Source organism: Stomoxys calcitrans, chromosome 1 (genome assembly GCF_963082655.1).
Source record: "Stomoxys calcitrans chromosome 1, idStoCalc2.1, whole genome shotgun sequence".
In the NCBI taxonomy this organism is placed as follows: Eukaryota; Metazoa; Arthropoda; class Insecta; order Diptera; family Muscidae; genus Stomoxys; species Stomoxys calcitrans.
The window spans coordinates 183,881,163-183,897,900 of NC_081552.1; the positions used below are offsets into that span (position 1 = coordinate 183,881,163).

At 39.0% G+C, this 16,738-nt stretch overlaps 1 protein-coding gene across 1 annotated transcript in view; it reads right to left on the reverse strand.

Moving 5' to 3' along the window:
- Positions 1-14,672, reverse strand: part of LOC106092330 (band 7 protein AGAP004871) — a 180,950-nt gene extending 166,278 nt beyond the window's left edge. Inside the window, exon 1 of the mRNA XM_059360790.1 lies at positions 14,643-14,672. The gene's annotated coding sequence lies outside the window, so the exon portion shown is untranslated. The remainder of the gene's footprint in view (positions 1-14,642) is intronic.
- Positions 14,673-16,738: the final 2,066 nt, after the last annotated feature.

The following is a 16,738-nucleotide window of genomic DNA, read 5'->3' on the forward strand; positions in this document are numbered from 1 at the left end:
TGTGGTTTTTGGGTGTAGAGTATGATTCTGATATCCACTTTCGGGGCAAAGGGTTTGGCTACTCCAATCCACCACCAAAACCAAGAGAATGAAGTCGATTTAACATCCAATTTTTAATGGGCGGACTCTCCCCTTACCCTATTTTCAAAAACGCTAGATCTCGGCGATGGGTGGGAGATTTTTGTGATTTTTTTTTTTGTTTATAATAACTTAAAAACAGAAATTTTGAATACTTATTTAAGGTGTGATGGCTAGTACGGCCGCCCCACCCCCAAGCCCGCCAAATGGAAATTTAAATAAAAATTGACAATACTAGGCTCATATGTAAGGCATTTGAGACTAAAGCACGAATTTGATACATGGCCCACCTCACCCCCAGAAACACCCCCCTACTGGACATATTTACCGACTCCACATTGGGGTGCAACATATGACAGACCGTATTAGCACCCCCAAACAGGACAATTCCTGACCGTGCCAGTACAGCGGAGCGGGCCCTCACCAGCTAGTTTTGATAATAAAAATCATTTACAAGCGTTGTTAGTTTGTAAAACGGTTCATGGTTAAATTATAGACCAAACTGAAAATGTGTGACAGTGAAGCAAAACACAAAACGTGCAGGACTTGTTAAAACCACTGTTGCCAAAAAGATAATAGCTAAAAATCACCCTTTATAATACAACAAGTTCAGAGAACACGAACACTGTGAGAACGGTGGGTAGGACGACGGATTCCCATAGACAGCTCCGGATCGTGAAAAGAAAAAGATAATAAGATAAATATAGCTCACATAAGCAGAAAAGGGCGGCAAGTGATAGCATGTGTAAGGAATGGGTGGAAGATGATGAGACGATGCACAGTGGGATTGAATCGAAAAAAACTAGTAAAAAATGTGGCATTTGAGAACGGATAGAGACAAAGCTGAGCTTTTATCGAGATCAAGGGAAAATTTTCAAGGAACTATGTGGTCCGAGCGTCTCTTTGCACACCTCTAAAGCTGGTCACCTCGGCATTTCGAAAAATTTATATTTCCTTCACTTTGGTTGTTAAGTGCTCAAAAATCCCTACAAACACAGTTTGCCGAGATATACATTATCTTTGCTGGGTTTCAAAATATTGGACTTTCAATATATATTATTTATTTTTTGAAATTTTTGATCGTCATGGCATTTAAGTCCATCTATCCATCTCCGTCCGTCGGTCTGTCGAAAGCACGCTAACTTTCGAAGGAGTAAAGCTAGGCGCTTGAAATTTTGCACAAATACTTCCTATAAGTGTGTGTCAGCTGCGATTGTAAATGGGCCATATCGGATCATGTTTTGAGGTAGCTGCCATATAAACGGTTTTGGATCTTGACTTCGTGAGCCACTAGAGGTCGCAGTTGTTTTACGATTTGAATGAAATTTGAACAACTGTGCTTTGTATGGTTCAAATTGGTCCATAACCTGATTTAGCTGCTATATAAACCGATCTGGGATCTTGACTTCTTGAGCCTCTGTGGGGCGCAATTGTTTTTTTTTTTTTTTTTTTTTTTTTTTTGTTTTGTCTTGTAACAACTTTGCCAAGTACGGTCTAAATCGATTCATAACCTGATATAACCTCGAATATTCTATTTATATATGGTCCAAACCGGACCATAACTTAATATGGCTTCAATAGAATAGCAATTCTTATCCATTATCCTTCGTTTAACAAAAAAGAGATATCGGGTAATGAACTGACAAAGAACAAATGGGATCTACGTCGGAGGATTTGTAAGATTCGGCCGGCCGAACTTAGCACGCTTTTACTTATTTTACTTCATACGTATATCCCCTAAACACACGCAAAAACGTTTGTTTCACCAAAAAATATTTGAAGCATCCACAGCCACTTTACTTTTTGCTGATTTTGAAATCATATTCCCCCAAAATGGTTATTTTGGGAATTTTGGTAATAAAATACGGGCAGCATTTATTTCCGGTTTTAAGAAAGCTTTTACTTGCAAAATTCAAAAAACAAAAAAACGATTAAGCTATGTTTATTCGTTTCTCGATTTTGGAAAGTGAACCACGAATGAAATTTAGCCAGCTCGTACAATTTTTCGAAATACCGAGGTGACCAATTTTAGGGCCCTGTCTAGAGGCGCCCGGATCACTTGGAGCCTTGAAATGATGCACATGAATTCGACTACATCTCAGCTCTAACCATTAACCATTCCGAATTTCAAAGAGTTATCTCCATCTGTTTTCAAATGGTACCAAAATGGTAAAGGGTATTATAGCATTGTACTTTTGTTTGTAACAACCAGAAGGAAGAGATACCGATAGACTCGGAATCACTTGCTGATTCGATTTAGCTATGTCCGTCTGTCTGCTTGTTTGTTTGTTTTTCTCTCTGTCCCTCTGTCTGTCTGTTGTCTGTCGATATTAATTTATGTACAAACTACAGATCCCAATTTTAGTCCGATCGTCTGAAAATTTGGTAAACGCAGGTTTTTCAGCCCAGAAACGAAGTCCATTAAAACTGGAACAAATCGGTTCAGATTTGGATATAATTCCCATGTATATGTTCATCCGATTTGGACCAATATTACAATAAAGTGGTCATTTGTTAACCGATTCCCTCAAAATTACGCAGGATGGATTTCCTCTTTACTCTCAACATTGCTGGTGAATTTTATAGAAATCGGTTCAGATTTTGGTTCATATGCAATCAACTGATCTGAACCACATACGGTGCGGACGTCGAAAACCCTAACATAAGCCACTGTGTCAAATTTTAACGAAATCGGATTATAAATGCGCCTTTTATGAGGCCAAGACTTTTAATCGAGACATCGGACTAGGATATAAATCGGGTATGGGAGATAAATCAGGTTATAAACGAATTTGGACCTTACTAAACACAGCTATAGGAAGTCGTAACAGAGCACGGCGTGCAAAGTTTCAGCCAAATCGGACAACAATTCGGGCTTGTAAGGACTCAAGAAAATCAAATTGTTGAAATTATTAGAGAACACTGCGTGCAAAATTTCAGTCAAATCGAACGAAAATTGTGGCTCCTAGGGGCTCAAGAAGTCAAATCGGAAGGTCGGTATGCATGGGAGCTATATCCGTTAACAAACCGATTTGGCACAGTTGTTGGGAGTGCTTGGCACAGTTGTTGGGAGTACTTGGCACAGATGTTGAGAGGGAGTCAAAGGAGAACACCACATGCAAAATTTCAGCCAACTTGGAAACAAATTGCGGATTGTAGTTGCTCAAGAAATCAAATCGGGAGAACGGTCTTTTTTACCCAAATCTGAACAAAAATTGCCTATTTCCAATCCCCAACGACCAACATCGATTTGGAGTATCTGTGCAGAATTTCAAGCGGCTAGCTTTACACGTTCGACCGCTATCCTGATTTCGACAGACGGACGGGCATGGCTAGATCGAATCAGAATGTCGAGACGATCCAGAATATATATACTTTATGGAGTCTCAGATCAATATTTCGAGGGGTTACCCCCCATCCTATAATGGTGGGTATAAAAAGGATGTCGAAGGCCCTAACACAACTCACTGTTTTAAACTTCAGCGACAGCGGACAATAAATGCGCTTTTTAAGGGCCCAAAACCTTAAACCATAAGGAGATCGGTCTATATGGCAGCTATATCCAAATCTGCACCCATATCGAAAAAATTGCAGAATGATGTCGAGGGGCTTAATACAACTCACTGTCCCAAATTTTTGGCAAACCGTACAATTAATGGGGCTTTAAATCGAGAGATCGATTTATATGGCAGCTATATCCAAATCTGGACCGATCGAGGCGAAATTAATGAGTGATGTTGAGAGGCCTAATACAACTCACAGTCCCAAATTTCCCCAAAATCGGATAATAAATGTGTCTTTACTGGGCCTAAGACCCTAAATCGGCGGATCGGTCTATATGGGGCCTATATCAAGATATAGTCCGATATAGCACATCTTCGAACTTAACCTGCCCATGGACAATGAAAGAATCTCTGTAAAGTGTCAGCTGAATAGCTCTATTTTTAAAGACTATGGCGTGATTTTAATAGACAGACGGACAGACAGACGGACGGACAGACGGGCGGACAGACGGACGGAAAATTAATTAATTAATAAGAAAACTCTTCATGATAAAAACAAACGAATCTTGTAGGATCAACTCTTGACTTACGCAGATGATGAGATTTTTGCAACGGTGATAATAAGTTTCCACTCTTTCCCATGATCTGAATGCTGCAGCCGCTTCTGCGGCTGTAAATGGTTTTCTTATGTTTAACTAGTTTTTATACCCAACATCATTGGATCGGGGTATGCTTATCTAGTCATTCCGTTTGTAACACCTCGAAATATTGATCGAGGACCCCATAAAGTATATATTTTCTTGATCGTCTCGACACCCTGAGTCGATCTAGCCATGTCCGTCCGCGCGTCCGTCCGTCTGCCGAAATCCCGATAGCAGTCGAACGGCTTTGGGGATTGCAAAGGGCCATATCGGTTCAATTTTGGATATAGCTCCCATATCAATCGATATCCCGATTTGACTCCTTGAGCCCCTGGAAGCCGCAATGTTTGTTTGATTTGGCGGAAATTTCGCCTGTTATTACTTCCAACAACTATGTCAAGTACCGTCCAAATCGGTCAAGAACCTGAAATAGCTCCCATATAAACCGATCTCCTGATATGGGTTCTTAGCCGCCTGAAAGCCTCAATTTTCAACCGATTTGGCTGGAATTTTGGACATAGTCTTCTGTTAAAATTTTAACCAACTGTGCTAAGTACGGTCCGAATTGGTTTATAACCTGATATAGCTTCCATATAAGCCGATCTCCCGATTGGACTTCTTGAGCCCTTACAGCCGCAATTTTTGTCCGATTTGGCTGAAATTTTGCGTACGCTGTTCGGTCCAAATCGGTCTATAACCATATATAGCTCCCATATTTTAGCAGAATCCACGGGGGTAGGATATCAAGATTCGGCTCGGCCGAACTTGCCACGTTTTTACTTGTTTTCTTATAACATACTAGCTGACCCGGGCCAGCTCCGCTGCGCCTTCTTTTACTTTATATGGAACAAAAGTTTCCTTGGAATAATTATTTTCGACAATTAAAGATCTTTTAGTGAAATACCATGCTACGAAATTAGTATATCGCTTGACTAACAGTTTAACAATATAAGTGCCTTTATCTGAATCCCATATGATCTTTATTGATCTACGAATTTAAGTTTGGATGTAAGGTGTACTCCATTCTTAAAATACGCATTCTTCTCCTAAATACCTTTATTTGAGCCCCATATTGCGATGGTCACTAAAAATTGCTGTTTGTGGGGTATTTTGGGTACAAATTCTTGAGAAAATGGGTATCAATTCTTGCTCTACCCCCCAATACCTTTCATTTAAGCACCACATTGACATGGTCAGTAAATATAACCAAACACTAAGCCCGGAAAATATATCAACAACGTACTCTATTCTCATATATCCATATATATCATTTATTTGAACCCCATATTGCCATTGCCCTCAAAATTGGATATCAAATTCGTTTTCTAATCTCATTTAAACACCTTATTGCAAAAGTCAGCAAATATGTCCGGTTTGGGGTATTGGCCCTAAAAACTATGAATATTTAGTTCCACTCTCTTTGAGACCCAAATTGTCTTGGTGAGCAAATTCGTCCTATTTGGGGTTGTTATGGTGGTGGATGTCCGCTAGACAGTTGTCCCTTAATGTTGATATCAGATACGTGGTCTACTCCCACATACCTTTAATTTGAGCCCCATATTTCCATAGTCGGCAAACATGACCTCAGTGAGTTGGCCTTGAAAATATATAACGGATTCGTGTTCCACTTTAAAAACCCTCTTATTTGAGCCTCATATTGCAATAGTCAGAAAATACTTACTGTTTGGGTTGTGTTGTGGGGGTGGGTTGGCCCCATAGACGCTTTTCCCGAATTTTGATATCAAATTCGTGCTTTACTCCCAAAGACCTTTCATTTGGGGGATGTTTTTGGTGAGAGAAGGCCCCCCAAACACTTCGTCCCGTATTTGGATATCAGATTCGTATTCTACATTCAAAGACCTTTTATTTAAGCCCCATATTCCCATGGTCAGTAAATAAGTCCAGTTTGGGGGATGTTTTGGGGAAGAGGTGGACCCCCAGAAACGTGGTCCCCTATTTGGATATCAGATTCGTATTCTACTCGCAAATACCTTTCATTTGAGTCCTATATTGCCTTGGTCGGTAAATATGTCCGATTTAGGGGTGTTTTGGGGCTTGCGGTGGTCCCCCTAGCACTTGGTCCGACAATTGGATATCAGATACGTTTTCTTTTCTTAAATACCTTTCATTTGAGTCCCATAATGTTGTGATTGGTCTAAATATATGCTTGGTAGGTTTTAGGGTGGGGCAGCCCCCCTAGGTACCCCATTCGAAATTCGGATACCAAATATTTATTTTTAGGGTACTATATGAGAGCACTCAAAATTTCGCTTAAATCGCACCACCCATCTCCGAGATCTAGCGTTTCTGAAAATTAGAGTAAGAAATCAGATATCGAAAAATGTAGTACCCTATTTTCACCACGGGGTCATTATGCACCATCTGTGAAAATTTCAAGAAAATCGGTTCAGCCGCTTCTGAGTCTATAAGGAACGCACAAACATACAAACAAACCTACAAATAAACACAAATTGAGTTTTATATATAAGATTCTTTCAGCAACCAATACGGCAACACCGCATCACGCTTCTCTGCTTACGACATTTTTGTATTGTCATATAAAAATTTGATGTCCCCCCTCCCCACCAACACCCACCCATTTTATCCCTCTCTTTTATATTTCCTCCCCCTACTATCTCTCTTTAAATATTTGTTTACTTAATGTGGCGCAATTGTCAAGTGGTTTGTAAGGTGAATACTTTTTATACCCTCCACCATAAGATGGGGGGTATACTAATTTCGTCATTCTGTTTGTAACTACTCGAAATATTCGTCTGAGACCCCATAAAGTATATATATTCTTGATCGTCGTGACATTTTATGTCGATCTAGCCATGTTCGTCCGTCTGTCCGTCCGTCCGTCCGTCCGTCTGTCTGTCGAAAGCACGCTAACTTCCGAAGGAGTAAAGCTAGCCGCTTGAAATTTTGCACAAATACTTCTTATTAGTGTAGGTCGGTTGGTATTGTAAATGGGCCATATCGGTCCATGTTTTGATATAGCTGCCATATAAACCGATGTTGGGTCTTGACTTCTTGAGCCTCTAGAGTGTGCAATTCTTATCCGATTGGAATGAAATTTTACACGACGTGTTTTGTTATGATATCCAACAACTGTGCCAAGTATAGTTCAAATCGGTCCATAACCTGATATAGCTGCCATATAAACCGATCTTGGGTCTTGACTTCTTGAGCCTCTAGCGTGCGTAATTCTTATCCGATCAGAATGAAATTTTGCACGACGTGTTTTGTTATGATATCCAACAACTGTGCCAAGTATGGTTCAAATCGGTCCATAACCTGATATAGCTGCCATATAAACCGATCGTGGGTCTTGACTTCTTGAACTTCTAGCGTGCGTAATTCTTATCCGATCAGAATGAAATTTTGCACGACGTGTTTTGTTATGATATCCAACAACTGTGCCAAGTATGGTTCAAATCGGTCCATACTTCCATATAAACCGATCTTGGGTCTTGACTTCTTGAGCCTCTAGCGTGCGCAATTCTTATCCGATCAGAATGAAATTTTGCACGACGTGTTTTGTTATGATATCCAACAACTGTGCCAAGTATGGTTCAAATCGGCCCGTAACCTGATATAGCTGCCATATAAACCGATCTTGGGTCTTGACTTCTTGAGCCTCTAGAGTGCGCAATCCTTATCCGAATGGAATGGAATTTCGCACGACGTGTTTTGTTATGGTACCCAACAACTGTGCCTAGTATGGTTTAAATCGGTCCATAACCTGATATAGCTGCCATATAAACCGACCTTGGGTCTTGACTTCTTGAGCCTCTAGAGTGCGCAATTCTTATCCGATTGGAATGAATTTTTGCACGAAGTATTTCATTATGATATCCAACAACTGTGCCAAGTATGGTTGAAATCGGTCCATAACCTGATATAGCTGTCATATAAACAGATCTGGGGATTTGACTTCTTGAGCTTCTAGAGGGCGCAATTCCTATCCGATTTGGCTGAAATGTTGCATGACGTATTTTATTTTTACTTTCAACAACTGTGTCAAATAAGGTTCAAATCGGTTCATAACCTGATATAGCAGTCATATAAACCGATCTGGGATCTTGACTTCTTGACCCCTAGAAGTCGCAATTATTATCCGATATGCCTGAAATTTTGTACGACGGATCCTCTCATGACTATCCACAAACGTGTTTATTATGGTCTTAATCGGTCTATAGCCCGATACAGATCCCATAAAAATCGTTCTCTCTATTTTACTTCGTGAGCCCCAATGGGCGCAATTCTTATACGAATTGGCTGAAATTTTACACAGGTCTCCAACATATAATTTAATTGTGGTCCGAACCGGACCATATCTTGATATCGTTTTAATAGCAGAGCAACTCTTTTCTTATATCCTTTTTTGCCTAAGAAGAGATGCCGGGAAAAGAACTCGACAAATGCGATCCATGGTGGAGGGTATATAAGATTCGGCCCGGCCGAACTTAGCACGCTTTTACTTGTTTTCTATATCAAGTTTTCATTTGCTTTTGTGACCAGTGGAAGTTTTTCTGTGGCTTTTTGTCATTTATTTCCTCGCCCGAGTACTTTCAGCTTTTAAAGTTTTTTTTTTAGTTTTCTTCTTGTGTCCTAGGTTCTATTTGTTGTTGGTGTCCTTATACAGTTGCTTCTTATGGCGGTATCGTTTTTATTTTCATTTTAAATGTAAAAAACAGTCAATGTAGTGTGTATGAAAGAGAAAGAGAGGGAGAGTTTGAAAATGTGTGTGTGTGTGTGTGTGTGTGTGCGTTACTGTGTGTTACTACAAAATAAAACAGTGTCCCTTTCCTTTCTCATTCAATTTCTTTGAGCTGCATATTCGCATTCACTGAGTGAAGTTTTGGAAGTTCAGTAACGTTGTTGTTGTAGTTGTCGATCAACTTTCATTTGTGCTAAGGGTCTCACTCAACATTTATTTTTTGCAAGAATTCATTTGTTTTGCTACCTTGTGAAGATCTTTGTGGGTTACTTTAAAGCAACTTTCCGTTCCGTTGCATTTCATCGATGCGGTTTAACTTTTGCAACTTTCAAACTTTTAACAGAAGTTAAAGTGAATCTTTTACACATTTATTGGCAAGCAATAAGGTAAGAGGCCTTTAGAATGGTTAAATTGAAATTTATAATGACAACTTTGTCTAGAAATTAAATTTCTTCTTTGCTTAGTTATACCTTTTTCGTTATCCAAGAAACCAAAGAAAACAAAAGCAAAATTATTAAATTATAATTGTCATCAGAAGCTCCAGCTACTGAATCGTAGAATGCAGACTAAATTAGTCGGTAGAAATGATTCGAAATATAAATAAAAGATATTGACATAAAAAACTAAAAGCGTGCTAAGTTCGGCCGGGCCGAATCTCACATACGCTCCACCATGGATCGCATTTTTCGAGTTCTTTTCCCGTCATCTCTTCTTAGGCAAAAAGGATATAAGAAAATATTTGCTCTGCCATTAGAGCGATATCAAGATATGGTCCAGTTTGGACCACAATTAAATTATATGTTGAAGACCTGTTTAAAATGTCAGCCAATTCTAATAAGAATTGCGCCCTGTTGGGGCTCAAGAAGTAAAATAAAGAGATCGATTGATATGGGAGCTGTATCGGGCTATATGCCGATTCAGACCATAATAAACACGTATGTTGCTGGTCAAGAGAGGATCCGTCGAACAAAATTTTAGGCAAATCGGATAATAATTGCGACCTCTAGAGGCTCAAGAAGTCAAGATCCAAGATCGGTTTATATGGCAGCTATATCAGGTTATGAACCGATTTGAACCTTATTTGACACAGTTGTTGTAAGTAAGAATAAAATACGTCATGCTAAATTTCAGCCAAATCGGAAATTAGTATACCCCCCATCCTATGGTAGAGGGTATAAAAACGGGTTTTGAACCTACTCTTTCCACGAAGAAGTGAGATATGTTAAAGTAACATCCATAGTCTATAATATTTCCTTTAATAAGACTCACTCAGACATTGTACTCCATGTTGGAACCACAAAAACAGGAAGCCTAGAAAGATGCCTTATATTTCCTACTGTTAAACCGCCCCGCCTTTAGGTTAGGTTAGATTAGGTTGAAAAGGGGGTGCGAGTATTAATACGCCCCATTACACTATGGACATACACCTAAGCCAGTAATCGGATTGTTTTGCGCTCTAAATACAGATTGCTTTATGAAACCAAAAAACAAGCGATATCCGCCAATTTGTATATGTACTGAAATAACAAGTAAAAAGGCGTTAAGTTCGGCTATTCCGAACTTTGGATACCCACCACCTCGGGTATATATGTAAATTACCTTTCGGCAAAATCCGATGAAAAATGCATACCCAATGCCCCATAGCAGTTATATCGAAATATGTTCCGATTTTGACCAAATACTTATAAGTACAAGTCATTGTTCAACTGTGTCTAACAAAATATTGGTCTTTAAAGTGGTAAAGTAAAGTAATTGCGGATTTTTTAAAAGAAAGTAAATGCATTTTTAATAAAACTTAGAATAAACTTTAATCAAATATACTTTTTTATACTTTTTTTCTAAAGCAAGCTAAACGTAACAGCTGATAACTGACAGAAGAAAGAATGCAATTACAGAGTCACAAGCCGTTGAAAAAATTTGTCAACGCCGACTATATGAAAAAACCGCAATTACTTTTTGGGCAACCCAATATATCTAAAAATTGAACCATATACGAGACGGATGCCGAAAAGCCTCACATAAGTCACTGTGTCAAATTTCTGTGAAATCTGATTATAAATGCGCCCTTAATGGGCCAAGATTTTAAATAGAGATATCGGTCTTTATGGCAGCTATATCCAAATATTGACCGATTTGGGACAAGTTTCAAAAAAATGTCGAAGAGCCTAACACAACTCACCGTCCCAAATTTCGGCGAAATCGCACAATAAATGCGCTTTTTATGGCCCCAAAACCTTAAATCGAGAGATCGGTCTGTATGGCAGCTATATCCAAATCTGGACCGACCGGTGCCAAATTGAAGAAAAATGTCGAAGGGCCTAACACAACCCACTGTCCTAAACTTCGGCGACATCGGACAAGAAATGCGCTATTTTTATTAGTATCAAAAAAGTGTCGAAGGGGCTAACACAACCCACTGTCCCAAATTTCAGCAAAATCTGATAATAAATGTGGCTTTTATGGGTCTTAGACCCTAAATCGGCGGATTGGTCTATGTGGCAGCTATATCGACTGGCCTAACACAACTCACAGTCAAATTTCAGCAAAATCGGATATGGCTTTCTTGGGCCTAAGACCCTAAATCGGCGGATCGGTCTATATGGGGGCTATATGAAGATATAGTCCAATATAGCCCATCTTCGAATTTAACCTGCTTATGGGCAAAGAAAGGGTCTGTGCAAAATTTCAGCTCAATATCTCTATTTTTAAAGACTGTAGCGTGATTTCAACAGACAGGCAGACAGACGGTTGCAGCCAAATTGGAAAAAAATTGTGGTTTGTAAGGGCTCAAGATCGCTAGATCGGTTTATATTGGGGCTATATATGTTTATAGACCGATTCGGATCACACTTGGCATGGATGTTAGAAGTCATAATTTAAGTTTTTGTTCCCAATTTTAGCGAGTTGGCTTCTAGGGGGCTATATCTGTTTATAGACCGATTCGGAACATACTTAGCATAGATGTTGGAAGTCAAAACGTTAGTTTTTGTTCCAAATTTCAGCCAATTCGGATAAAAATTGAGGCTTCTAAGGGCACAAGAATTCTATTCCGGGGGATCGGTTTATATGGGGGCTTTATCTGGTTAAAGACCGATTGGAGTCATATTTGACATGAATATTAAAAGTCAGAATTTAAGTATATTTTCCAAATTTCAGCCAAATTGGATGGAAATTGAGGCTTCTAAGAGAACAAGAAGTCAAATCTAGGGATCGGTTTATTTGGGGGCTATATCTGTTTATATACCGATGCAGATCATACTGGATGTTAGAAGTCATAACTCAAGTCTTTGTTCCAAATTTCAACCAAATCGGATGAAAATTGAGGCTTCTAAAGGCTCAGGAAATCAAATCCGGAGATCAATTAACATGGAGGCTATATCAAGTTAAGAACCGATTCGGTTTATACTTGGCATGGATGATGGAAGACTTTGTTCCAAATTTAAGACAAGTCGGATGAAAATTTAGGCTTCTCAGACTCAATAAGTCAAATCCGGGGATGAATTTATATGGGGGCTGCAGACATGCTGATGGGCTGAAAGTTGCATGTAGCGATTGTATAGAATTTGTGAGGGCTGTGTGCTTGTACCACACTAGCAAAAAAAAAAAAAAATTAATTTGGTTTCCATTTTATTTTTATACCCACCACCGAAGGATGGGGAATATTCATTTTGTCATTCCGTTTGCAACACATTGAAATATCCATTTCCGACCCTATAAAGTATATATATTCTTGATCAGCGTAAAAATCTAAGACGATCTTGACATGTCCGTCCGTTGAAATCACGCTACAGTCTTTAAACATAGAGATATTGAGCTGAAAATTTGCACAGATTCTATTTTTGTCCATAAGCAGGTTAAGTTCGAAGATGGGCTATATAGGACTATATTTTGATATAGCTCCCATATAGACAGATCTGCCGATTTAGGGTCTTAGGCGCATAAAAGACACATTTATTATCCAATTTTGCTGAAATTTGGTACAGTGAGTTGTGTTAGGCCCTTCGACATCCTTCTTCAATTTGGCTCAGATCGGTCTAGATTTAGATTTAGATATTATATAGACCGATCTGTCGATGTAAGGTCTTGGACCTATAAAAGACGCATTTATTGTCCGATTTCGCCGATATTTGGACAGTGAGTTCAGTTGGGCCGTACGACATCCTTCTTCAATTTGGTCAAGATCAGTCCAGGTTTGGATATAGCGGTCATATAGACCGATCTCTCGATTTAAGATTTTGGGGCCATAAAAAGCGCATTTAGTGTCCGATGTCGCTTTAATTTGGGACAGTGAGTTAAGTTAGGCTCTTCGGCATCTTTCTGCTATATGGCCGAGATCGGTCTATATTTGGAGATAGCTGCCATATAGACCGATCTCTCGATTTAAGGTTTTGGGCCCATAAAAGGTGCATTTATTTTCCGATTTCTGCGGAATTTGGGACAGTGAGTTGTGTGAGGCCCTTCAAAATTTTTCTGCAATTTGGCCCAGGTCGGTTCAGATTTGGATATAGCTGTCATAGAGACCCATCCCTCGATTTAAAGTCTTGGTCCAATAAAAGGCACATTTATAATCCGATTTCGGTGAAATTAGACACAATGACGTTGATGTCAGCCTTTTTGACATCCGTGTCGTATATGGTTCAGATCGGTCTATATTTTTATATGGCTACCAAAAAGACCAATATTTTGTACTACAAAATTGAACATTGACTTGTATTTATAAGACCACTCAATATCCATGTCGAATTTGGTCCAAATCAGACCATATTTCGATATAGCTGATACGGGGGCATAATTTGTGCATTTTTCACCGGATTATGAGGAAAGGTGATTCACATATAAACCCAAGGTGGTGGGTATCCAAAGTTCATCCATCGCAACTTAACGCCTTTTTACTTCATTTTACAAAAATCATCTTTATTTCGTAGCTTTTTATTCGCACCACCATAGGATGGGGGGTTTACTAACCTAATCATTCCGTTTGTAACACCTTGAAACATTGATATGGGCATTTTGAGTGGATCTAGCCATGTCCGTCCTTCCGTTCATCTGTCGAAATCAAGATAGCGGCTGGATGTAGGTCATGTGGGATTAATCATGGGCCATATAGATGCAGATTTGGATATTGCTCCCATATAAACCGATTTCCCTATTTGTCAACTTGAGCCCCTGGCAGCCGCAATTTTTGTCCTATTTGGCTCGAATTTTGCATGTGGTGTTCTGTTACGTATTTCAATAACTGTTCATTACGTTTTCCAATAACTGTACGATCCAAGTCGGCCATTAACCTGATGTAACTCCCATATAAAACGATCTCTCGATTATCCTTGTTCGGTTCCAAGAAGCTTTCATTTTTGCCTGGTTTGACTGAAATTTAGTACGTAAAGTAAAATTATGCGTTTCAACAAATTTTATTTTGGGTCTATTTGACGCAGAATCCATGGAAGTGGGTTGCATAGATTCGGCTCGGACGAACACGAACTAAACAGGTTTTTACCTGTTTTTCTTGAAGTAGAAGTTATTTCCTGTTTCAAACTTTAAAGGGGTCTAAAAGTAGACGAGAATAAAACTGTGTAAGTCCCGATTTCGACCGTGTCGACCGGGGGATATTTTTACCAGTACCAATTAATAATTCATGTCAATAATATAATTAAAACTATTCATTTAGCATTTGAATCGGTTAACATAAATTTCACTTACCTGCTTTATTTGTCACTATGATGGAATGGATTTGTGCAAGTTGTCTCAAAAAACTGAACAATTTGATCAATTAACACACTTTCGAAAACTTATTTTAAGTCTCCCCAACGAATTAGGTTTCCCCAACGAGTTGGCAAGTTAGTCAATCAGCGGATAGTTATTGCGCAAATTAGATTTCATCCGAAAAGAAATAAACATGTGATCATCCGGACGCCACACACATACGATGACCCAAGGGTTCATATCCAGATGTGATGGGAGCGCGTACTCACCATTTATCGCACCATCTACAAAAATTTTGCCATTTTCGGCTATTTCAAGTAATATTAAAATTTTCCTTAGCAATTTCTGCAACACTTTTAGAAGAAATCATATGAAATTGTGTACTTCTTTTACGAGGCAGTGCTTGGAGAGTTTGATAGAACAAGTTTTCGTAAAATGTATGATCCAGTTTACATTGATGGAGAATATCGTCGTCGTATGAACCACCATCTCTATGAGCTGTATAACGAGGGAGTATGGCCCAAACGGCGAAAAAAAATTGAAAATAAGTCCACAAGTCTGTTAATCTAAGTGGTAAAAAATTACACCCTGTATTTCAGCCTGTATTAAATATATAGACTAACAAAGCAATTTTCATGTTAGCCCATGCGCACCTCTATAAATACCTGGGACATTTTCTAACGCTCAGACCAACAGATTATATGTTGTGGACCCATTTTCATTTTTTCACCGTTCAACATATCAAAATACATTGGTTTCGTTGGCTAAGTCATGTTGTCGGAACGAATGAAGCAGCTCCAGCGAAGAAATCTTTTAAAGGCAACCACTGCATACAGCAAACCGAGACAACCCAAACTTTTAAGGAAACATCAAGTGGCGAAAGACATTCCGAAACTTGGATGTTAAGAGATTGGAGAAGGAGCGCAAAAGATCGAGGCGCTTGGAAATACATTATAAGTTCGGCTAGAGGAACAAATGATCTATCATAGCTAATCAAAGTAAAGTAAGCAGGGAGGCCAGAGGCCACCGTAGCGCAGAGGTAAGCATTTCCACCTATGACGCTGAAAGACTGGTTTCGATTCATGGTGAGAATATCAGAAAAACTTTTCATAGGAGTCTGTAAAAACTTCTACTCAAGCATGGGGGCCACTATAGCGCAGAGGTTAACATGTCCGTCTATGACCCTGAGTTCGAATAATGCTGAGAACTGAGAGGCGGATATCCCTCCTAAAGCTGGTGATAATTGTGCAACATACCGTAGAGGCATTGTACTGCGGCATGCCTTTCGGACTCGAGGCCCCTTATTATTGAGCTTAAATTTCATTGAAACAGCATTCAGTGATATTTAAGTAGTTTGCCCATGTTTCATAATGGAATGTTGCAATTTTCCATGGTGTTTACTGTGGTTATACAAGACAATTCTAATGTTAATATCTAAATTTCTCCCTCCAAATCTCATATTGACTTTTATCATCTTTCAAAATGGCAATGTTAATTGATCAAGTTATTAAATTGTTTGAAGCAGTGTTTACATTTCATGATGTGTTCGCGATAAGCATCGTCTCTGACCCGTTCAGCTCCTTCCAGGGGTAGAATATTCTAAACCAAAAAATAAAAAAATTGTTATATATAAAATAATACAGCTACAATGATATAAAATGAAGTAAAGGAAAAAACAAATAAAAGCGTGATAAGTTCGGGCGGGCCGAATCTTGGGAACCACCACCAAGGATTCTGCTAAAAATGTATACCAAATAAATTCACTTGTAGCGCATAATTGTATTTTACATGACAAACTTCTGTCAAACCAGCAAAAATTAAAGCTTCTAGCAACCGAACAAGGATGATCGGGAGATCGTTTTACATGGGACCTATATCAGGTTAAAGACTGATTTGGACCGTACTTGGCACAGTTATTGAAAGTCCCAACAAAACATCATGTGCAAAATTTTAGAAATCAAATCGGTTTATATGGGAGCTATATCTAAATCTGAACCGATATGGCCCATTTGCAATCCTCAACGACCTACTTCAATAGTAAGTATCTGTGGAAAGTTTTAAGCGGACGGACGGACATGGAGCGTCGGGACGAT